General features: G+C 29.8%; 1 protein-coding gene across 1 annotated transcript in view; it reads left to right on the forward strand.

The window, feature by feature from the left end:
- The window catches only part of LOC119607290, a 47543-nt gene that overhangs the window by 740 nt on the left and 19918 nt on the right, over window positions 1–26885 (forward strand). Inside the window, exon 2 of the mRNA XM_037961160.1 lies at window positions 1–324. This exon is cut by the window's left edge and continues 155 nt beyond it. The gene's annotated coding sequence lies outside the window, so the exon portion shown is untranslated. The remainder of the gene's footprint in view (window positions 325–26885) is intronic.

Raw genomic sequence — 26885 nt, forward strand, 5'->3', positions numbered from 1 at the left:
TGAAGAAAAAAAGTGCTCAATATCCAATAATATAATGACCAGTAGTATCAATAAAACAACAACAAATTGGGAAGATTTATAAAGAAAAACAAAAGTTTACAGTGAGTGAAAGAAAAACTATCCATAACAACAAAATCAACAATCAATTTTAAGTTACATGTGCCATAATCATCTTTGGGATGCCAAAGCCCTTTTTATTTTGATGTCCATCTTTATCATGTGATTCTTTGTCGTTTCTTTTCTCCTCGAAATCAACAATAATTTGCTGTATAATTTATTATTTATCATTTGCCAAATGTTACTAGTTGATGTCTAATTTTCAAGGTAAGATTTTTTTTCTTCTGTACTTTCCCCTTTACTTTTAATAAGGTTTCCATTTACTCTCCGAGAGAAATGCCGATATACATTTGTACACACCTTTTATTAAGTTTCCTTTTTTCTAATTAATTTATCCTATTTTTTCATCCTTGTTTTCACTCTCTTTTTTTGTCCTTATGAAATCGAAACATTCATGCCAACACACAGTCTGTGTTATTTCTCAGCTATTAATTGTGTGTGTGTGTTTCTGTTGCTATTGTTGTTGATTTTTTTTTTTTTTACTTTTTCTTATCAGTTGTGTATATTTTATTTTGTTGCTCATGCTGTTGTTGTTTCTGTATTTTCTCATATTCTTTTAACATCTATCTAACCATCCATCCAGTGTTTGTTGTTGCGCTATCATTCATTCATGTTGTTTATTTGTTGTTACTTTTTGTTTAATTATTATATTTTTGTTTTTATTTTCTATATAATATTTTCAGCAAGAGTTGTCTTTGTTTTTTTTAATAAAGTTTTGTTTTTGTTTTGTCTTATTTGTTTCATGTCTGTGAATGAAAGTGATGTATTTGACTGACTCATAGTTTTTTTTTTTTTTTGTTTTTGTTTATTCTGGAGTTCTTTTTTAGGACAATTGTTGTTAAATCAGGGGGGAAAATAAAAATTTTGTATTAAAATAAGTTTTTATTAATAATACGGTTTGCATACCCGGTATCATTGTTATATTCCTTTTTTTACGTTAGAGGATATTTAACACCGGTTTAATTCTACTATGTGTCAAGAAATCATTCAGTGGTGTGACCAAAATCAATCCCCATTTGTCCCATAGTCTCATATTAAGCTCCTTTAAGATTATTAAACTAAAAATTCAATATTGTATTCAATACATAATTGAAAAAATATTAAAATTTGTATCGCTGTAGAAATCTTACATATTTTTACTTATGCGCCCTTTAAAGACCTATTGAATTCCCTGATATAGGGAATCAAAAGGTCTTACATGCCCGTCTGAGTTTTTTACTTGGGGGTTTTTATAATTTCAAATAAAAATTACGTTTAACCAAATCAATGTTTGATTAATAAATTGTTTACAACAAATAGGTTCGCTTGTCCCCTAATATTCCGGATATGTAATTTCCTGTACTAAAATTTTCTTTGTTATATTGCATTTCTGATTACTTCTGACTATGTCTGACAAAACTTAGAACATATCGAATATTTCATCAGCATGACTATTATGTGGACTAGGCTATGGACTTACCTATGTACTAATTAGTCTATTAACCAGTATACTATTGATTTACCTATTAATTTTTCTATCGATTAGTCTTGTGACTAGTCTATATTTTCGATTAAGATATCCGGATGGTTATTTTCTTAATTGATTTTCGGAAACTTATATAACAACTATGATCAATTATGGAACGGTTTTAGGTTTTAGTAGTTTATACGATTTATGTTGATATACGATATTCTAGAAAGAGTTATTAACAATATATTCATATTCCAGGAGTATGTAAATTTATGTGAGAGGTATATTTTTAAGCCGATTCTAATCATTTTCAACCATATACATATACCCTTCTCACTTTGTATTGTCTCGGTTATGAAGTTTAAAACCCAACTCGAAGGAAGAGAATTTTGGTAAAAGACTGATACTTCGGGATAAGTTGGGTGCTGTTGCCGAATGAGATAGCAGTTACACTGCAGTTGAGTGAATGTGTTATTAAGTGTCAAGTGTATATGATATGGGATGCCATCCGTATATCTAGAGTGAATGTAACGAATGTTTTTCTCAATAAATGTGACGCATAAATGAGAAGTGTGCTAGTTTGAATATTGATGAATGAACGGATTCTTATAATAGTGATACCATTTTAGTTACCTTTCTTATCAGGGTATGTTCAGGGTTTACTCTGTTCATACCAGACTTAACACAGTGTATTCTCTGTGAGTGAGGATTTCTGTTTCGCTTATTTGATGGATTCGTATTTCGATAACTTTTTTAGGTAATTTTAATAAATTTTTAAGTTTTACCAGTATTTAGCGAAAAATATAATTAAAAATTCATAGATATTGTCAAATTCACCCATTTAATACCGAATTTATAGATATTTTAATGCTTTAATTGACAGATATGTTCGGAAACTACGTGTTATAGCTTAAACCAATAATAAGCTATATGTTCACTTGCGATGATGTCTGTGGTGGAATTATTTCAATATATTTTTATATTTACTTAATTCCTTTCTTACTTACTTATTTTTCTCAAATTCTTTATACACATTTTTATCTATTATTCATTTGTCATCACTCAAATTATATACACATGTCTACTTTTGTTAGAAATTCAAGAAAAAAAATGTTCAGTTGTTAATTCATTTAGCACATCTTATTATTGTTAAATTTTGCTACAATTTCTATTAGTATTATGTTAGAATTATTATTATTATTATTATTTTGAAATTTTAAATATAATAAAACAAGTAAAAAAGAATAGTCTAGCAAAAATACATGTAATAAAAAAAATCAAAAGAAATATTCAAACAAGTTCGACTATATAAAACTCTACAGGGTGTTACCATTTAAAATTGCAATTTAAAGATTGATTATTTTAAGTTGGATGTTGGTCAAACATGCAAAGATCATTATAAGTTCATTATTAAATTTTTAAATTATTGCAGAGTAATTTAAAACAAAAAACACATTTAGAATGAAAACAAACTTTTTAATACTTTTTTTGTAAATTAATGAGAAGAGAGTATTTACATATAAACACATATATACATATATTTCAGATAATAAAAATATTTTTTATATTTTATTAACTTAACAAAGCATTTGCTAAATTCTCAAATATACAAACATTTAAAAATGTCATAATTATACCCTACACCACTATAGTGGGGAGGGTATTATACGTTTGTGCTGATGTTTGTAACACACAAAAATATTGGTCCTACACCCACCTTTAAGTATACCGATCGACTCAGAATCACATTTGAGTCGATTAAGACATGTCCGTCCGTCCGTCCGTCTGTCCGTCCGGCTGGCTGGCTGTCCATGTAAACCTTGTGCGCAAGGTACAGGCCGCATTTTTCAAGATAATTTGATGAAATTTGGACCAAGCATGTTTTTTGGCACAAGGACAAAGCCTATTGAAAATGGTTGAAATCGGTCCATTATTTCACCTAGCCCCCATACAACCGTACCTCCCGATTTGGGCTTTTTATGCCATAATTACGTCAAATATGCTATTATCTCTCTAAAAATTGGCACAAATAAGTTTTATATAAGTATAAATGACACTGCAGATTTTCGTAATGATCGGCCCTTATTTGAACCTAGCCCCCATACAAACCCCCCTTCAAAAAATGTCTTAAACGTCTAAAACTGACTTGACTGACCATTTGCATAGCAATGAAACTCAACATAATTAACTATTATTTAACAATATATCCTTTTCCCAAATTTAATGAGGATCGGCCCATGTTTGACCTATACTCCTATATAAAGCCTCATTTAGAAAATTTGTTTTTTTATCAATAAATTGCTTAAATACTTTGGAATTAAGGTAAAATTCAACATAAAAGTTTCTTTGTGAAAAATGTAAATTTTTAAAATATACTCATGGTGTAGGGTATTATATGGTCGGCCATGCCCGACTATACTTTCCTACTTGTTTTTCTTTGTTTCAACTGCCTTTACTCGAGGAAGTAAATGTTTAAAAATGTTTATTTAATAAGAAGTTTGTAAAACTTGTTTTTCTTAAACTAATTGCTATATATTTTTTAAACAAGTGTTTGTTTTTAAACAAGTGTGTGTTTTTAAACAAGTATATGCAATTTTACTAAAGGAAATTCCGTTATAAATTTTAATAATCTAAATATAAAGCTGAAATCAGTGAAGGGCATAAAGAGATCTATTTTTGTCTTATGTTTTTTTTATAATAAAAGATTTAAAGACATTTTTTTGGAATAAAAAAGCTATTGTTTATTAATTATTTTTCCATTTTGTCTTTATTTAAAGTTGATATAATTTTGTGCGCTATTTTCTTTGTTTGCCCACCACTGTTTTCAATATTATGTATACGCACGTGCCATGTTTTGAGGTGCTAAAATACTTTTTAAGATTTTAGTTTGCTTTTGTTATTGCTTATAGATGATGATAGTATTTAATTTGTTTATATTTATATGCAAAACTTTCACTGGAAGTTAATTATATTTTTAAATATTTTTTAATGGATTTTCATTAATAAATAGAAATTAATTTTTACTTGAAAAGTATTTAGATGGCAAAAGTATTAACTTTACTTTTTAAATATGAAAGTAACGAGAAAAATTCTTAATATTACCTTAAGTTGAGGCAACCGTTTGCTTTTGTTTTTGCTTATAGATGATGATAGTATTTAATTTGTTTATATGCAAAACTTTCACTGGAAGTTAATTATATTTTTAAATATTTTTTAATGGATTTTCATTAATAAATAGAAATTAATTTTTAGTTGAATAGTATTTAGATGGCAAAAGTGTTAACTTTACTTTTTAAATATGAAAGCAACGAGAAAAATTCTTAATATTACCTTAAGTTGAGGCGATCGTTGTATTATAGCGGCTTAATATAAGATATCAGATTACCTTGGAATCTGAAATCGGGAATGGCTCAGCAGCTGCTTATTCCATCAGTCGATATTACCAAACTTAGTGCACAGTATAAAGGTTTTTTTGACGATCACTGTGTCAGGGTGTGTCATCCTGTAGAAACCAAAGATTAAAGAAATATACCTAGAAGGGGTCGTGAGGGGAGGTTCTGTTAAGTTTTAAAATTATCTGTTAGATAACATCGTAGTCGTATTAAATTTAAGTTAACTACACTTAAGCCGCCGAAGTGATTATTTTAAAATTTGAGATTAGATTTTTACCTATAGAGTCTACATATCCATAAAGGGTCTGTAAAGCAGGCCGGCAGCACTAGTAAATTACTACAACTTATGATGCTAAGAATTACTTGCAACTTATAATGTTAAGATAAAATACAACAGAAATTATTTACTAATTTTAAAGAGTCTGCTCTATAATTGAACCGTTTTGGAAATGAAGGTCCTTTTCCGAAAATCTCTGTAATACTATACGATATTTTGATGGTGGATATATGTATATTCTTACTAGTTTCTCATATAATACTTATTAGGTTCGATTTGTTTTGGCCTCGAAAAGCAGCCCGTTCAATCTATATGTTTTAAACTAAAATTTCGATTGCAAAAGAAAAACGAACTGAAATAGCACATTTTATCTCGAGTATTTCACATTTGTTTTGTTTTGCCAAAGAGTTAATAAAACAACAAGGATTTAAATTATTTATTTGTTTCATTAATAAGTGATAGTAAAAATATAATCTAAATATTGTTATCTCTAGCATAGTAACACCAAACAAACAAATTCCATATAAAATCCATATAAACAAAAAGACAAAAAAAAAAACAATCTTATCGAAATATCTCTAAAATAAGTTTTTCAATCTAATTGCAAATATTAAGCAATATTAGAGGGGAATTTTTGTGTTAACGTTAAAACCAGGCAGGCACACGACGCACTCAAATGTTTTGATTATTTTATGTTTGTTTTCAACATTTGCTACTTAAATTAAACAAATAACAAATGTTAAAAAAAAATTTACGCAAGCAGTTAAACAACGAAAAAAATAATAATAATTCACTTAAAGAAAACGAACAAAAAATATAAAAAAAAAAATAACCAAAAAATGTTAAAAAAGACCAATGAACTTTGGAATGACGCGACCAGACCAGACCATCACTTTAACAATAAACTTTTGTTGTTTGGTATTGTGGCTTGAAATTTATACATATATTTTTTGTGTTTATTGTAATTGTAATAAAAGTAAGTCTATAGTAGATATGGTATTTGCAATTTACTAAATGTTTCTACCTGGTTTTTAACCAAAAATTTGCGTTTAATTTGTTTTTACCGTTGTTTTTCCATTATTAGCGAAAATCTACCATGAAATATTGACTTAAAAAAAGGTATTTAACCAACTTTTTTAGTTTTCTATTATTTTAAGGTCAAATATTTGCTGTTTAAAATATTTGAAGATTGCTAACGATGAAAACTAGTTTTAAAAGCAATAGTATGTGCAAAAAATTTGTTAAAAGAAGTATTCTTTTTCTATATATGTATATAAATGTCATACAGTGGGACTGGTTGATGAAAAAGTGGCTAATGGAAATATTGTATATCAAAGGAGTTTGACTGATTCGAGATGCGTCATATAAATTAGATCAAAATTTTAGAAAACTAATAATGTTTGAAATTCAAAAAAAATTTTTATTATTATTATTATTATATCTTCGCGGGAGTGTTGGCTTAACATTTTTTTATGGGCGTACAAACACAAAATTTTTCTGATTAAACAAACATTTATTAGAATCGTATAGATTGTAACAATTTCATGAAATCATGTGGGTACTTTTTCTTTGCAATTTCCTATTTTAGATAAGTAATACGTATGTATACATTGTATAGATTAAATAATAAATACTACATTGAAAGAAAAACTTGGAATTGATATTGAATAGTTATTGGACTAGACTACTTACTAGTGTATTTACTAGTTTGTAGACTAGGGACGAGTTTACGGACTTGTCTATGGTGTAACCTCCATAGAATATGGACTAGTCTATTCAATGGACTAGATTATGATTAGACCCTGGACTTGTCTATTAAATAGTCTATTGTGTAGTTTCTGACTTGTCTATTGATTAGTCTATAAACTACACTATTAACTATGGATTAGTTTGTTCATTAACAAGTCTGAGTTCTAGTCTCTAGACCTTTTCTATAGAATACTCTATTGATTGATTTCATGACTAGTCTATATACTAGTTTTTAACTTATGAACTTATGTGGACTAGTCTATGGACTAGTGGAGTAGTTAGTCTATGGAACATTATATAAACTATTCTATAGACCAGCCTAGTTAGTACTCTATTTAGTAGTCGAGTTATTAGACTATGGACTAGTCTAGTTACTAGTCTATGGCCTGTTGTAGTGACTAGTCTATTATTTAGTCTATGGACTAGTCTACGATTAGTCTATAAATTAGTCTAGTTATTAGTCAATAGACTTGTAGTGAATATTCCATAGACTAGTTACAATTCTGCGGGCTAGTGAAGTATTTAGTCTATTGACTAGTCAACGGAGTTGTCTATGAATTAGCCTAGTTACTAGTCTAGTTATTATGAACTGTTGTAGTGACTAGTCCATAGACTAGTTACTATTCTATGGACTAGTGGATTATTTAGTCTATGAACTAGTCAACGGAGTAGTCTATGAATTAGTCTAGTTACTAGTCAAAGGCAGTGATTAGTCTATGGTCAAGTCTATTATCTAGTTATTAGTCTATGAACTGTTGTAGAGACTAGTCCATAGACTAGTTACTATTCTATGGACTAGTGGAGTATTTAGTCTATTAACTAGTCAACGGAATAGTCTATGAATTAGTCTAGTTACTAGTCTAAGGCAGTGACTAGTCTACGGTCAAGTCTATTATCTAGTCTATGGACTAGTCAACGGATTAATCTATGAATTAGTCTAGTTACTAGTCTATGGACTGTAGAAGTGACTAGTTCATAGACTAGTTACTATTCTATGGACTAGTTGAGTATTTAGTTCATGAACTAATCTATTAACTAGTCAACGTAGTAGTCTATGAATTAGTCTAGTTACAAGTCTATGGACTGTTGTAGTGACTATGGACTAGTCTAGTTATTATTCTTTGGACAAGTAGAGTAATTAATCTATGGACTAGTCTATGACTAGTCTTCTAACTAGTCTATAACTAGTCTATTAACTGGTATATTGATTAGTCTAAGGACTAGTCTATTTGGGCTAGTCAATTGACTACTCTATGGACAGCTTATTGACCAGTCTATGGACAGTTTATTGACTAGTCTATGAACTAATCTATTTATTAGTTTATGGGCTAGTCTATTCAATATTCTATGGACTGGTATTAGTCTGTGGAATAGTCTATTGATTAGTTGGACTAGTCTATTGACTTGTATATGAAATTATCTAATAACTTGTTTATAAATGCTAAGGACTAGTCTGTTGACTATAGTACGGATTGGAATAGCTTCAAGTCTTTGCACTAGTCTATTCTATGATCTTGTCTATGGATTAGTCCAACAATTACTCTGTCTGTTAGTCTGCTGACAAGCATGTATTTGTCTATTGATTTGTCTACGGAAAGTGGCCTCCGGTAGGTTAGTGGTTAGTGTTCTAGTCTGGTAAACCGGAGGTGGTGGGTTCGATTCCCACCTGAGGCACTGGTTAAGGAGCGCACAGCAGGCCCGATAGAGGTGTATTTCTTCGGATTTGATGTATATACATCCTCCTTTCAAACTAACTAACTAACTATCTACGGAAAAGTTGAGCAACTACTTTAAGGACTAGACTATGTATAAGACAGAAATATCCCTTTAATATTTAGTGTAAAAATTACTTAAATATACACAGTAAAACGAAACATTTAAAAGGAAATACTCTAACAAATGGTGCCATTTGGTCGAGCTTAATATAAATAGCCGATAATATATATTTTTTTATTTGTCTTGGCTTGCCGCATGCTAGCACAGTTTTCTGTTTTATATTTTAGTTGTTACTGTTTTATTTGAACACAAAAACCCCGTCTTCAACATGGATTATTAGTTGCATATGTTTTGCACATGTTTGCTACATGTGTTTGAATTTGAATATTTGCTCATTGAAATAAAACGGAAGGATTTCCATAAATTCTGTTGCACATCTTTCTTTGTTCCATCAAAAGCAATTGTCAGGCAAATTTTTAAGTCAAACATACATTCATATAAATGCAATATGTAGTTTTTTTTTTCCTCTTCAACTACTTGTGAAACAATTTTTCTTTAAGTGAACAAGGGGCAAGACAAAAAAATGTACATTTAAATAAAGAACAGACGATGAATCTATTGTGTTTTTTCTTTTTGATATAAAATGCACTCGAAATTGTTGGGGCCTAATTTTTTTCCCAGTTGAAAAAAATTTAACGGAAAAAAAGTGAAAAACATCAAGTTTTAATGTTTTTTTTTTTGTTATAAAATAAACACAACCCCAATTTTTAAAAGAATAATAATAAAAACCAAATGTTGGGGGAGAAAAGAACTCAAACTGTTTTATTGGTTTTAAGTTCAACACACTTTTTCTCTAAACAGGGAAGTGCTAAAAATATGAAAATAAATATTATAAAAAGGGAGTTGCTTTGTTTTAGTATCGATAAGAACGAAAAAAAATATGAAAAACTTGTAAAATTTTATTTTCATATTTCCTTTTTCTATATATGTCACAACACTCGATGTCATGTGAATAGGGGTTAAAGTTGGGGTAATTTTGAATTTGTTAATTTGATTTTAATTTCCATTACATTTCCCGTAGGTATGAAATTCCACAAATTAATTTATTCTAATTACAATGTATGTATAATTTCATGATAATTTGCCGTTATAGTAAATTATTTTGTTTTGCACATGTCATTTTTGTAGCAAACAAAAAAAATGTTAATTTTAAAAGCAATTTAAGAATTTTGTAGTTTAAAGAAAATTGGGTTTTACAGAGGTATTATTGATAGGGAAATGTTTGTTTTGCAATATAAGGTTTGAAAATCATTTCAAACTTTTTATATTACAATTCACTCATGTCATTTTAATTTAAATAACAGATAGGGTTTATTTTTTTAATGAAATAATAAAAAGCCATGACTAATTGAAAAATATTGTGGTCTAAAGAAAAAATGCATTTTAGTCTCCATACAAAAAAGGGGACTTTTTCAGAAAATGTCTTGAGTTCTCAGTAATTTCTCATTAGTCAATAGACTATAAAAGAGACGGACTTGTCTATGGACCATCTTATGAACCAGTCCATGGGCTACTCTATTCTATGGACTAGGTGATGGAATAATCTATGGACTAGTATATGTACTAGTATATTGATTCGACTATGAACTTGTTTATTAAATAGTCTATGAATTAACTAATCTATACTTTAGTCTATGGACTAGTGTATTGACTAATTTGTGGGCTAGTCTATGGACTAGTCTATTAACTATGGATTAGTTTGTCCATTGATTAGTCAGAGGTCTAGTCTATAGACCAGACAACTGACTTGTCTATTAACTGGTCTATACACCAGACTATTGACAAGTCTTATGACCTTATATAAACTTATCTAATAATATAATAACTTGCTTGTGGATTAGCTTAATTACGAATCTATGGACTAGTGGAGTAATTAGTCAATAGACCAGTCTATTGACTATTCTATAGATCATTCTTTTTACTAGTCTATGGACAAGCCTAGTTATTATTCTATGGACTAGTTTAGTTACCAGTATATGGAATAGTCTTTTTATCAATCTGTGGACTAGTCTATTGACTTAGCTATGGACTAGTCCATGAACTATTCTATGGACTTGTCTATTGACTAGTCTTTTGACAATTCTAAAAATCGGATGTGATCAGTCGGGTAGTTACATAGCTGGTAAGTTAGTTAGTTAGTTAGTAGTTAGTTAGTAGTTAGTTAGTTAGTTAGTTAGTTAGTTAGTTAGTTAGTTAGTTTAGTTAGTTAGTTAGTTAGTTAGTTAGTTAGTTTAGTTAGTTAGTTAGTTAGTTAGTTAGTTAGTTAGTTAGTTAGTTAGTTTAGTTAGTTAGTTAGTTCGTTTTTGTTAGTTAGTTGTTAGTTAGTTCGTTCGTTCGTTAGTTCGTTCGTTCGTTTTCGTTTCGTTCGTTCGTTCGTTCGTTCGTTTGTTCGTTCGTTTTCGTTTCGTTCGTTTCGTTCGTTCGTTTTGTTCTTCGTTCGTTCGTTCGTTCGTTTCTTCGTTCGTTCGTTCGTTCGTTCGTTCGTTCGTTCGTTCGTTCGTTCGTTTCGTTCGTTCGTTCGTTCGTTGTTAGTTCGTTCGTTCGTGTTCGTTCGTTCGTTCGTTCGTTCGTTTCGTTCGTTCGTTCGTTCGTTCGTTCGTTCTTCGTTCGTTCGTTCGTTCGTTCGTTCGTTTTCGTTCGTTCGTTCGTTCGTTCGTTCGTCGTTCGTTCGTTCGTTCGTTTTCGTTCGTTCGTTCGTTCGTTCGTTTGGTTTTTTCCGCCCCCCTGTCTTGGCCCGCCGCCTTCCCTCCCTTTGCCCCTCTCTCCCCCTTTGTCCCTCCTTTCGCGGGTGGTCTCTTGGGTTTGTCCTGTCCTCTCTTTTATCTCGTCTCTCGCCCCCCCGCTGCCCCCCCGTTCTCTCCTAGCCTTGCTGACCCTCCTGCCTTTCTCCTTCTCGGGTCTCATTTGACCATAGTCCCTCCACCCCCTTCAATTGGACTTAATGTCCACAATGTTATTCCACTAATGACATATTTTTCCAAATGTTTTTTTTAATATAAAAGCTTATATTTTATTTAAAGTCAAAAAAGAATTTATTTCACCATTAAAAGCAATTTGTTTTTAACATAATTACTGCTACAATTCTTCTTTGATATTATACCCACACACCCCATTAATAAAATAGCCCCTACTAAGCTCAAAACGCTATTCAATAAATAATTAAACTATTCAATAAATAATTAAACATTAAACAACAAATAAACACTTAATAATACAAATAAATTATTATAAGTACTAGTATTTCCGAGTAATTAAAAATGTTGTTAAATATAATCTTTTTATCGCATTCACGTGACAATAGGAAACGAAGAAAAAAACATTTATTTTAACAATGAAATCAATTTTTTCAAATTAATTTTGCGTCAAAAAAAGAAAAATATATCAAAATTCAAGGGAAAGATACAAATCAAAATACTAAACGTCACAATAATTATTTAAAAAAAAAAAACATTTATCAAACAAAATTTCTAGACATGTGTACCGGCATATCAGCATATTTTTAACATGATTAGACAACAATAGACATAATTTTATAAATAAAAAATTGATAACTTATCTAAAATTTGATTGTATTTTTTTTTACAGAAATGTTACTTCTTCTTGCATAATAATAACCTTATATTTGTTAATTAATATATATATATATATATATTTTTTTTTAATTTATTATGTATTACAGACTACTACTACTTTAATTGTAGACAATTTATTCATAATTTTATTTCAGCAATTTTCTTATTTATTTAAATAATAAAATAATAAGTAAATAAATAAATTTTCATACATTTGCAAAGTTAGCATTGTTCTTTTATTTGACTAACAATTTGCATTGTTGTAAAAAATTTATTTAAATATTATAAACAATTTGCATAAATATTTATAAATACGCACGTATTTTACAGTCATGGTCACTAAAATGGGAACACAAAAAATTGTGTATGGTTTTTTAAAAAATTATTATGGTCAATACCCCATTTAAGGATTGAGCTTTTGCAGGTGTTTCGTTTTACAAAATTGAAATAAATTTATTTACATCAGAAATGCGAGGTAGTCTCGTTAGGGTTGCCAGGAACTCTGGTTTGAATCCATCGCATTCGTTCGTAAGATTAGTAAAACTATTCTGAACTAAATGAGAATTATATTGTTCGAATGTGATTGATTTTATTTGTAAGAATCTTTCATTTTAAATATAATCAGCTGGATAACTTTTACTAACTTTAGAAATTTTATTCTTCTTTTAGTAAATTTATATTTACAGAAGGAAAAAGAAATATACACGCCTGGTGACAAATTGACACCAAACTTTTTATAATTTTTCAATACCATCCGTTGTCAAAGTATATACATACGTACGACAATACTATATAATGTTGACAACATTGCAACAACATGTTAACATTTATACAAAGGATGTGCATTTCGGCCAATGCCGAATCAGCTGCATTCGTTACAGGCCACCTGCGATTCTTTGGCTAGATTTTAGAAACTCATAATAGTTAGGAACCTTTTTATTCTACCAAATTCTGATCATTTCCTTAGTGCTATAGAAAGTTTGCTATAATGTCTATTCGGCTGGTTGAACGATCTTCACATATGATCTATTACGCTTTGACTGAACGTGGGGAAAATTTTTAGAACTACTTTATTCTAAATTGTATTGCAACATGTGATCGAGTGGTTTCCTGATGGAATATTACACTTTCATGTTTTGCGCATATTTCGGGGGGTTTTCGCCCAATGCTCACTTCAAACGAATCAGTTGCATTCGGTGCAGGTTTGCTTTGATGGTTTGGCTACTTTTCAGAAATTCTTAATAGTTAAGACTCTTTTTATTCTACCAAATTCGTATCATTTCCTTAGCGCTATGGACAGTTGGCTTTAGTGTCGATTCGGCTGGTTTAACGAGCTTCACATACGATCTATTACGCATTGATTTAACGTAATATATCCATTTGTTATCACAAGTAATAATTCGGTGTGAAAATGATTTTTTATAGCTTACAAGCATGCGAAATCTTCGCCCAAGGTCTCACAGCTTCCACACAAATGTAAACTACTGGAATAACAACTTTCCAAAGTGAGAGTGTTATATTCGGCTGTGCCGAATCTCATATACCCACCATCAAACCGTATGTAATGAGCGTTAAAGTCATATTCTGAAGCGGTCCTTATATGGGGGGTGAGGTCAATTATGGACCGATCAACATAAAATTAGGTAGGGAGATTTTGGATCATATGAAACTTATTTGTGTTAAATTTTATCACTATACTCGTATTTTTAAGCCAGCGTTAAAGTAATTTTCTGAAGGGCACCTTATATGGGGGTGAGATTTTGGATCATAAGAGAATTACTTATGTCAAATTTCATTGTTATACTAGTATTTTTAAGCCAGTAATGAGCGTTAAACTAATTTTTTGAAGGGGAACTTATATTGTCAATTATGGACCGAACCTCATAAATTTTGTAGGGAGATTTTGAAACAGATATGCCACTTTTGAAACAGATATACCCATTAAAGCTGTTTTTCGGATGACCACTTGTATGGGGGCTATCCGAAAACGTAAACCGATATTCAATACCAAACAAACCTTACCTATAGAAAATATTTGTGGAAAATTTCAATCCTCTATCTCGTTCCGTTCGGACTCTATCGTGCTTTCATCAGACAGACAGACAGACAAACAGACAGACGGACGGACAGACATGGCTAGATCGTCTTAGAATTTAATAAGGACCCAGAATATATATACACTTGTGGGTCTATGACCAATATTTCGATGTGTTACAAACGGAATGACAAAATCAATATACTCCCTATCTTTTTTGTTGGTGGGTATAAAAAAAGACAGTCCTTACTGTCTACATTTTAGATTACTTAGGGACACTAAGGTAATGATTAATGATTATTCAAGATTATCACAACTTAAGTTAAACAACTTTTAGTTAAACCTATTTATTTTCCACTCATTTTAATATTTATTTTAAACCAATGACGTTATTATTTTTATTAAAGCTTTATCTACAGTATGGTGTTAATTATCACATGTTAAGGCAGTAAGTAAACAAATTCAGTTATTCTACGAATATATATGTATTTTTATTAAATAAAAAGCTTATAATTAAAATAAACAAATTTTAAAGATACTGGTTCGCTACTGTATGCTCTACTAAACGATAGTATGTATTTTTTTAACGTCATTTGTTGTTGAAGTTGAAGAAAAATATTTATTTTTCATACAGTTTGAAGTTCAATGTTTTTTTTTGCACTACAGATGTCTGGCAAACGAGACACAGTGGAGCCTAAAAATAAAACAAATATATTATTATAGATATTTTGTACACAAAATTGGATGTTGTAAAACAGTTGTTAAAGTATTTAGAATATGTATTTGTAGAATGGTGGTTAACTGCGTTTTAAGATATAGACTTTTATAGGATGATGTGAAGTGTGTTTAATATGAACTTGTTAAAGAAATATATGCGTTTTACTTTTTGGATTTCTTAGAAAATTTAGGCAGAATTAAGTTAGTTAAGAGTTAAGTTGAAAAATAAATTTCAAAAAATTTTGGGTTATGGTACAAATCTTTTTCTATTATGGAAACTTTTCTTCTATTATGTCAGAATAATAATAGCACAAGTTGCTAAAACAATCCTAATATAGTCTAGACATTTTTTTTTAATTTAGCAACTAATATTTCTTGCAAACAATTAGAGAAGGGGGAACATACGCCACTTAGTTTTAGAAACTTATTTATATAAGAAACACATTATTAGATATTGAAGTAGATATTTGATTAACGAAAACAAGAGTTATTAATGTAATAAATTTGATTACTCGATTTTCAAATTAATCTATGTTGACAGATGTGCCCCTGACTCATGATCCCCCTTCTAAACTATTCTTCTTTACAAAATAAAGGTACTAGATGGAATTTTGAAAAATTTAAGGAAAATATAAATCAAACTGTGAAACATAATTTAAACATTTTAAAATATGGTCTAAAGTATCCCTATGGCATATGATCCCCCTTTTAACCCACTCTTCTATTATACATAATTTAAAATGTTAAAAAAATCTATAAATTATTACCTATAGTTTCAGTTTGTACAGTAATGGTGGGACTGTTAATTATATTAACAATTCCTTATTTAAAAATTTTTCTTTAGAGGTCATACCAACAAACATAACCTATAATTCTAAACCTATTTATAAATACAATTGTAGGTTTTATATTGTTCATACGATTGGTTTTAATGGAAACTTTAAATTTTTAAAAATAAATATAAACTTATGACTCAAATACCTAAATAGCTACAATGTCTCTGCAACTGCAAAAGAAAACTTTTTTTACACTTTTTTTAAACATTTTTTTTGTGCGTCGCCAACACAAAATTTTATTTTTCAATCGATTTTTTGTTTAAACCACCAAAAAAAAAAAACTTCTTTTGTATTCATAATTTGTTGTTGGTTTGCACCTTTAAAAAAGGAATATTTTATTCAGGCTTATTTTAAACTACTTAACAGCCAACAAACCAACTAAAATTTTCCTCATAGACATCAACAAATAGGCAGTAAGACCCTCAGACTACTCGCTTCTTTTCCTCCAGTTGGGCCAAACGAAACCAACCAGTCAGTTTTATTTTATTATAATTGTAGGCGAGCCACCACTAACAGAAATAACATGCAAATGCGGAGACCCTCTCTACAAGTTTCTATATCTTTTTTGGCTTGCCACATTCATCTGTTATAAAGACACACTCATTCCTATTCGAAGCCTAAGCATACAACATGAAAAATGGTTAAAAAACTGAATCTTAAAAACCAGTCACGCACACGCATTTACATTTCAAGTGTTTAAACGTTTACCCAGTAGTTGTAGAAGGACTTATATGGGATTTTTCTTTAATTGAAATGCAAACAATAATTATTTTGTTTACTTTAGTGTAGCCAAGTAATCTAGCGTGTAGTCATTCATCATTTAACAGTCTCCAAGTAATCGTGTAGAATTACTCGTGTATATAAAACCAATCGTCATTTGAGGGATTAAGTGATCTGACTGGGAGTTAGTTACTACCTTGCTTACAGTACGTTCTAGTCTGTCAGTCCGGAGGTCGTGGATATTCTCTTTATCGCTGTCTGCTAAGGACGTAATGTATCGCGGACGCTGTCTGCTACGGACGTAATCCTAAATTATAGGGAAATTGACTAGAAAAACCGCTGGGTTCTTTACTAAAACAGAGATACAAACACCACACACCCACTTTCACACATACAATTTTAAACATTTTTTTCTATTAAATTCATTAATGTTCTTGTAACATGCCATACACGTGGTCATTAAATAAATATTAAAGACTCTGTTTAACTTTACTTTAGTTCTATAGCACAAAAAACAAATAAAACAACAAAGTGTCTAAATGAAACTGTTTAGTCTTACAATTAATATTTACATAAATACTAAATTAAAATATAATAAATCTTAGTCTACAATCTACAGCTATGACAACAAGCTCAGCTTGAATGAAAAAAAACACCCTCTATAACATTTCACTTAACTGCTGAGTGTAGTAATACTCTCATAAGTCTAGTTCTGTTCTAGTGCTGTTCTAGTTCAGTTCTAGTTCAGTTTCCTAGTTCAGTTCTAGTTCAGTTCTAGTTTCAGTTCTTGTTCAGTTCTTGTTCAGTTCTTGTTCAGTTCTAGTTCAGTTCTAGTTCAGTTCTAGTTCAGTGCTAGTTTAGTTCTAGTTCAGTTCTAGTTCAGTTCTAGTTCAGTTCTAGTTCAGTTCTAGTTCAGTTCTAGTTCAGTTCTAGTTCAGTTCTAGTTCAGTTCTAGTTCAGTTCTAGTTCAGTTTCTAGTTCAGTTCTAGTTCAGTTCTAGTTCAGTTCTAGTTCAGTTCTAGTTCAGTTCTAGTTCAGTTCTAGTTCGTTCTAGTTCAGTTTCTAGTTCAATTCTAGTTCAGTTCTAGTTCAGTTCTAGTTCAGTTCTAGTTCAGTTCTAGTTCAGTTCTAGTTCAGTTCTAGTTCAGTTCTAGTTCAGTTCTAGTTCAGTTCTAGTTCAGTTCTAGTTCAGTTCTAGTTCAGTACAGTCAGTTCAGTTTTCTAGTTCAGTTCTAGTTTCAGTTCTAGTTCAGTTCTAGTTCAGTTCATGTTCAGTTCTAGTTTCAGTTCTAGTTCAGTTCTAGTTCAGTTCTAGTTCAGTTCTAGTTCAGTTCTAGTTCAGTTCTAGTTCAGTTCTAGTTCAGTTCTAGTTCAGTTCTAGTTCAGTTCTAGTTCAGTTCTAGTTCAGTTCTAGTCAGTTCTAGTTCAGTTCTAGTTCAGTTTCTAGTTCAGTTCTAGTTCAGTTCTAGTTCAGTTCTAGTTTCAGTTCTAGTTTCAGTTCTAGTTCAGTTCTAGTTCAGTTCTAGTTCAGTTCTAGTTCAGTTCTAGTTCAGTTCTAGTTCAGTTCTAGTTCAGTTCTAGTTCAGTTCTAGTTCAGTTCTAGTTCAGTTCTAGTTCAGTTCTAGTTCAGTTCTAGTTCAGTTTCTAGTTCAGTTCTAGTTTCAGTTCTAGTTCAGTTCTAGTTCAGTTCTAGTTCAGTTCTAGTTCAGTTCTAGTTCAGTTCTAGTTCAGTTCTAGTTCAGTTCTAGTTCAGTTCTAGTTCAGTTCTAGTTCAGTTCTAGTTCAGTTCTAGTTCAGTTCTAGTTCAGTTCTAGTTCAGTTCTAGTTCAGTTCTAGTTCAGTTCTAGTTCAGTTCTAGTTCAGTTCTAGTTCAGTTCTAGTTCAGTTCTAGTTCAGTTCTAGTTCAGTTCTAGTTCAGTTCTAGTTCAGTTCTAGTTCAGTTCTAGTTCTAGTTCAGTTCTAGTTCAGTTCTAGTTCAGTTCTAGTTCAGTTCAGTTCAGTTCTAGTTCAGTTCTAGTTCAGTTCTAGTTCAGTTCTAGTTCAGTTCTAGTTCAGTTCTAGTTCAGTTCTAGTTCAGTTCTAGTTCAGTTCTAGTTCAGTTCTAGTTCAGTTCTAGTTCAGTTCTAGTTCAGTTCTAGTTCAGTTCTAGTTCAGTTGTAATACATTTCTAGTTCAGCTAACGTTCAGTTCAAATGTTAAAGATCCCAACAGATCACTGTGTTCCCGATTTGATTGTTTAGAATATTTCTTTATGCACACGAAATGCATTTTTCCCCTACCCACACTCAATTTTTAAGCAAATTAGTCGATTGTCATCTGTTTGTGGTTTTTATTAATTTGCTCAAGTTGTTTTTATACTACATAACAAGTTGTTACTTGTTTATTGTTGTTGCTTTCGTTTTAAAACGATACACTTTCAACCGAATTATTACTACTACAAGCAAATATCTTAAAGATACATTTAAACTAACATGCAATGTGTGCAATTGTATGTGTGGAATATCTAAACTAATCGTATTTAGTAATGTCTGAGAGTGTTGATGTCTGTCTGCTACTGACTAAATTAAACCGAAACTACTAGTCACAATTAACACATTCAGGAAGATAATCAAAGTAAATGTAAATATGAAACTGACATATCGCTTGTTTACTACGAGAATGGCTTAACTAAAAAAAATACTGTTCAAGAAGAACGTCTTTGAATATTTTATGGCATTTTTAAATTTCTTAAATTACTTAAAAAAAAAATCACGGAATACAACAAATTTTAATTTTGAATTATGACAATCTTATAGTATACCAGCGATATGTATGTATGTATATTTCAGACTTACAAACTACCTACGATTAAATAACTAAATGTCATAATTTTTACAGCGTTTTGCAAATATGGAGAGATTGTTGAATATATTTTAAGACTAGTTTTATAGAGCATTTTGTAATAAAAACTAATATAGAAATCTGATGCAGTAGGTAATAGACATTTGTGACAAAGTTAAGATATTTTGAAAAACTGTTATTTTAAATTAAATTATTTGATCAAAGTTTAATAACTTTCTAAATGTTTTATTTATATAGAATATTAAATAAATTGAAGACCTTTAAGGGAAAAATTCTCTGTAATTATATCTTTATAACAGATCAGTTACGTGACCTATGGAGGTATGCATACGTGCCATATATAAAATTTTTTATAATAACTAGTATATAATTTATTAGTATTTAATTTATATTAATATTTATTATTCTTTATTGATTAGAAATAATTTTTCTCTTTAAATTAATACAAGCTGTATTCCGTGTGCTTCGCTACCCTCATAACAATATAAATACGAACTCCTAATATCCCGTTATACGATTTTTATACCCTCCACCACCATCAGTGGTGATAGAGGGTATATATAAGTTTGTCGTTCCGTGTGTAACACCAAGAAATATTCATCTAAGACCCAACAAAGTATATATATTCTGGGTCCTTATGAAATTCTGAGTCGATTTAGCTATGTCCGTCTGTCTGTCTGTGTAAAACACGCTCACGTTAAAACTAAGCAAAGGAAATCAACCAAATTCTCCCAAAATATTTATTGTTATCCTAAGCAGTTTGGTATTGAAAATCAGCAAAATCGGTTCACAACGTAAAAAGCTATGAGTAAAAATTTCAGACTACCTCGAAAAAAATTACGTTTTTTTCATCATTCTTTTGAAGTTTTCTCAGAAACTACCAAAGATATTTCGATGAATTTTGTCACACATTATTTTTTCATGGCAGTGATTAATTATGTTGAAAATCTTTACAATCGATTCAATATTTCCCATAGCCCCCATACAAAGGTATATATTCCCGGAAATTAGTTTATCGCTAATAACTCCCTCAAATATATCGGTATCAACACAAAATTTTGCACATGCAAATATAATGTGAACAGAAATCATACTGTCAACGCAGATCTCAGTCGGTCCACAATTGGCCATAGCTCCCATACAAGGTCCACTTCCGAAAATCACCTAAACACACATATTTCATTGATGAATAAAGCTATTGTGATAAAATTCGAGTTAAACATGTTTTGTGTACATACAAATCATTCTACGAAATTTTTTACGGATCGGTCCATTATTGGTCATAGCTCCCATATAAGGCCCACTTCCGAAAATCATGATGAAATTCGACACAAATATGTTTAGTGTAAATATAAATCACTCTACGAAATTTTTTCCGGATAGGTCCATAATTGGTCATAGCTCCCATATAAAGTCCACTTCCGAAAATCACTTAAACGCATATATTTCATTGAATTATAAAGATATCGGGATAAAATTCGACTCAAATATGTTATGTATACATACAAATCATTTTACTAGTTTTGTTACGGATCGGTCCATTATTGGTCATAGCTCCCATATAAGGCCCACTTCCGAAAATCATTTAAAAGCTCATATTTCATTGTCATATAAAGCTATCTTGATGAAATTCGACACAAATATGTTTAGTGTAAATATAAATCACTCTACGAAATTTTTTCCGGATAGGTCCATAATTGGTCATAGCTCCTATATAAAGTCCACTTCCGAAAATCACTTAAACGCATATATTTCATTGAATTATAAAGATATCGGGATAAAATTCGACACAAATATGTTTTGTATACATACAAATCATTTTACTAATTTTGTTACGGATCGGTCCATTATTGGTCATAGCTCCCATATAACCCCATTTCCGAAAATCACTTTAATGTATATTCAAATCATTTCACCAAATTTTTTACGGATCGGTCCATTATTGGTCATAGCTCCCATATAACCCCATTTCCGAAAATCAATTAAAAATACATATTTCATTGTCAAATAAAGTTATCTTGATAAAATTCGACACAAATATGTTTTGTCTTTATATGAATCACTCTACGAAATTTTTTCCGGAGAGACTCCCATAGAGGGTCCACTTACGAAAATCACTTAAACGCACATATTTCTTTGAATAATAAAGCTATTTGGATAAAGTACGACTTGAATATGTTTTGTGAGCATATAAATCATTCTACCATTTTTTTTTCCGGATTGTTCCATATATGGTAATAGCTCCTTCAAAAAAATCACTTAAACGCACATATTTCATTAACAAATAAAGATATCTTGATAAAATTCGACACAAATATGTTTTGTGTAAGGTCGTAGCTCCTATACATATAAAGTTCACTTCCGAAAATCACCTAAACGCACATATTTCATTAATTAATAAATCTATTGTAGTAAAATTCGACTTGAATTTTTTTGGCATATAAATCATTATACGAAATTTTTTCCTTAACGGTTGATAATTGGTCACAACTCCCATATAAGGACCATTTCCGAAAATTACTCAAATGCACATTAACAATCAAAGTTATCGGGATAAAATTCGACATAAATGTGTATTTTGTATATATAAATCATTCTACGGATTTTTTCTTCCGGATCGGTCCATAGGTTGTCTTAGCTCCCATATTAATATACATTTTTCTCGACCTAATTAAAATTAGTTTGACACATGCATAAATGTTAGTACCCTCAATAAGGAAACAAAAATTTTGCCAAGTTATCTAAAAATTAGATAGTTAAATGGGTTTCAATAAAAAGTAGCTTGCTGGTGGAGGGTATTTAAGATTCGGCATAGCCGAATATAGCACTCTAACTTGTTCATATTTACGTTCTATGGGAAAGACCACTTCCGTTAATACTAATCAGCCAATGATCTCTTGAAAATAATAATACTAGGACATAAATTAGTTACTATCAATATTTGAGAACTCTTGTTGTAATGTAAGAGCTGACACGCCTATTATATCCAGCCCACCGTTTTGTTTTCTCAAATGTTCATATGAATGGCAACATTTGGAGAAATAATATTTTATATAGTTTCTCAGATGCAGGTTAGATTAACATAGTAAATGCTCTATGAAGGTGAACCGGGAAACAGAGCTTCTGAAAGTTGCATACAAGCTTCTTTGATAAGTTTCTTAAAATTTTCCTATCAGTGTTCCTGCATAATATGAAATTGCCAGTCGCCTTCTAACTTTCGGAATATTCTAAACCTAGTTGGCGTCATATTTATTGCAATCCAGTTAACATATTCCTTTATGGCACGGAATGGATGCTAGTTTTGGGATTAGGTATTTGGACGTAGACTTCAGGCCTGTTTTTTTCTCTGCCAGTTTCCCCAATATAAGAATTTTAGTATTTAGTTCTTATGGAAGGTGTCACGCCCACTAAATTGAGTCAGCCCACTATACACATGTCCTAAAGAGTAAAGTGAAGTATTGAATATTTGAATAAATATTAAACTTTTAATATTTACCTATATGGGGTTTGTATTGTAGCATGTGGAAGGTGCCACACCCACCATTGTTAATCCGCCCACTTTATCTTGATCCTAAATTGTTTGACTATTTTAACAAATATTCAAATTTTAATATTTACTTATATGGGAGGTACCATGTCTACTATTGCTAATGCATCCTTTTTTTCCATAAAATGTTCGCATGGATGTTAAAGTTTACCAGATATACGACTTTTAACACTTAACTATATACAAACATTTGTATATTAAAGAAGATTTATATGACAAATACAAATTTGATTGATTTAAGTTTATAATAATATTTATCATAAAATATTCATATATGAAATGATATAAATATCATGAATGTTCAATATAAGCCTATCAATCCATACACTTCAATATGAGATTATATTGGACTTTTGATTGTTACTCATATTGTTTAAAAACAATATTGATATTATTAAACTTTCGTTCTTTTGCCACAATTACTTTGATAATTTAATCTAACTGGATTCGGGAATATCCAAAAGTATTGATAACAATAACAATTTGTTGCAGAAGAGGGGTCTTTGTAGGAAAATTTTCAAAGAAGATAAGTAAAAAATCAATATTGTATGTAATGAAATTAAATCTTGGTGTGTCTTTCTTTTTTTTCGCCTATGTCCAAATTTTATAAATTTTTTCCATGAATCATTATAATGATCAAGATTTCGTCAGTTCAGCAACATTTTTTATCATACCTTTGCGAAAAGTTATATCGTTATAAGTTAATATTGCAAATATTTTACGCTTTTAGTCTATAGTCTAGTCTATAGTCTAGTCTATAGTCTAGTCTATAGTCTAGTCTATAGTCTAGTCTATAGTCTAGTCTATAGTCTAGTCTATAGTCTAGTCTATAGTCTAGACTATAGTCTAGTCTATAGTCTAGTCTATAGTCTAGTCTATAGTCTAGTCTATAGTCTAGTCTATAGTCTAGTCTATAGTCTAGTCTATAGTCTAGTCTATAGTCTAGTCTATAGTCTAGTCTATAGTCTAGTCTTTAGTCTGCTCTATATTCTAGTCTTTAGTCTACTCTATATTCTAGTCTATAGTCTTTTCTATAATCTGGCCTATAGTCTAGTCTTTAGTCTACTCTATATTCTAGTCTATAGTCTTGTCTATAATCTGGCCTATAGTCTAGTCGATAGAAGTAAAGGCATGTGCAATAACATTAATATAGTCTGTAACTTAACAAAATCTTATAAAAAATTATTATAGTTGGAAGTCTCGAATTGTTTTTTAGATTAGATAATTTAATGTACATACATACTTGCCAAATATTGACATTTAAAATTGTCAATAAAGTTTTTGAAATCACGTGACCAAACAATGACATTTTGAAAGCTCCTAAAATTTTGTATATCAACTAATTCGGCAAAGCATTTTCTCTTATTTTTAAAATGAACTCTTTGAACTTAAATTCTATTTTAAAAAATTGATTCTTGTGCTAAATTTTAGCTCGTCAAAGTAGCTAAAAAATTAAATTCTACAACTTTTAAATTATTTTACTATAAAAACAAAACAGCAACAAACGAATTTATCGTTTGAATAAATATATATATTTATCTTTTATTTTTTTATCAAGACCAAAAAAAAAAACTTGTATTGACTGAAAAATTTCTTCAGCCTGGCATTAGGCCAAATAATACTACACAAAAAAAAAATAGAAAATTCAAATAAAAAACTTTGCTTAACCCCTAAAATGAAACTAAGTGTGATACAGTTAAAATAACAATATTTAAAGTAGTATTTACATTTCCATTTATATGTACATACATATATAGTATTTGTCTTTTACGGCTACAGGGAATAAAAATAATAATAAAATTTTATTTCAATATATGAATAAGTATGATCCTTAATAGGTGAGTTTGTTATGAAATTTATATATTTTTATTAGTAAAAACCATAAAGTAGGTTTCTTTTTTTTTTGTTAAGACCAGTATTTTGGTTTATAAATTTTTATATTTGTGTATTAAATAGGTGCGGTTGTCGATATAACATTAGAATGTATGTATATGTAGTTAGGGTTTGAGTCCTTACTTAAAAGTAATTGACTATAATGCTGAGGTGTTGAAATTTATAATTTTTTTTTGCTCGTTATTTCAAGACTGTTAAAAATATATACAAGAATCATTTTCGTTTCTCTGATAAATAACTACGGGCGTTTGGTCTATTCTATTAACATAGTATGAGATAATGGTTTAAGTTCATACTTAGATGAAAATGATTTAATGCTGCGGTGTTGGAATTTAAAAAAAGTACTCATGGGATAAATTATTTCAAGATATATTCCCAACATGAATGAATGAATAATTTTATTTGTTTCATAGATAGATAGACAGATAGATAGATAGATAGATAGATAGATAGATAGATAGATAGATAGATAGATAGATAGATAGATAGATAGATAGATAGATAGATAGATAGATAGATAGATAGATAGATAGATAGATAGATAGATAGATAGATAGATAGATAGATAGATAGATAGATAGATAGATAGATAGATAGATAGATAGATAGATAGATAGATAGATAGATAGATAGATAGATAGATAGATAGATAGATAGATAGATAGATAGATAGATAGATAGATAGATAGATAGATAGATAGATAGATAGATAGATAGATAGATAGATAGATAGATAGATAGATAGATAGATAGATAGATAGATAGATAGATAGATAGATAGATAGATAGATAGATAGATAGATAGATAGATAGATAGATAGATAGATAGATAGATAGATAGATAGATAGATAGATAGATAGATAGATAGATAGATAGATAGATAGATAGATAGATAGATAGATAGATAGATAGATAGATAGATAGATAGATAGATAGATAGATAGATAGATAGATAGATAGATAGATAGATAGATAGATAGATAGATAGATAGATAGATAGATAGATAGATAGATAGATAGATAGATAGATAGATAGATAGATAGATAGATAGATAGATAGATAGATAGATAGATAGATAGATAGATAGATAGATAGATAGATAGATAGATAGATAGATAGATAGATAGATAGATAGATAGATAGATAGATAGATAGATAGATAGATAGATAGATAGATAGATAGATAGATAGATAGATAGATAGATAGATAGATAGATAGATAGATAGATAGATAGATAGATAGATAGATAGATAGATAGATAGATAGATAGATAGATAGATAGATAGATAGATAGATAGATAGATAGATAGATAGATAGATAGATAGATAGATAGATAGATAGATAGATAGATAGATAGATAGATAGATAGATAGATAGATAGATAGATAGATAGATAGATAGATAGATAGATAGATAGATAGATAGATAGATAGATAGATAGATAGATAGATAGATAGATAGATAGATAGATAGATAGATAGATAGATAGATAGATAGGATACATAGGATAGATAGGATAGATGATAGATAGGATAGATAGATAGGATAGATAGGATAGATGATAGATAGGATAGATAGGATAGATAGGATAGATAGGATAGATAGGATAGATACGATAGATACGATAGATACGATAGATAGGATAGATAGGATAGATAGGATAGATAGGATAGATAGGATAGATAGGAGAGATAGGATAGATAGGATAGATAGGATAGATAGGATAGATAGGATAGATAGGATAGATAGGATAGATAGGATAGATAGGATAGATAGGATAGATAGGATAGATAAGATAGATAAGATATATAAATAGTACAGAAAGAATAGGATTGATATGATAGATAGGATAGATGGAAAATATAGGATAGAAAGGATAGAAAGGAAAAGATCAATACGATAGATAAAAAAATTTATTTTTATTTTCATAAAAATTTTCTGTTTCATGAATGAAACTAA

This window comes from Lucilia sericata, unplaced genomic scaffold (assembly GCF_015586225.1).
Source record: "Lucilia sericata isolate MDLA Ls3-8-SP2 unplaced genomic scaffold, ASM1558622v1 Contig000684F_arrow, whole genome shotgun sequence".
Classification (NCBI taxonomy): Eukaryota; Metazoa; Arthropoda; class Insecta; order Diptera; family Calliphoridae; genus Lucilia; species Lucilia sericata.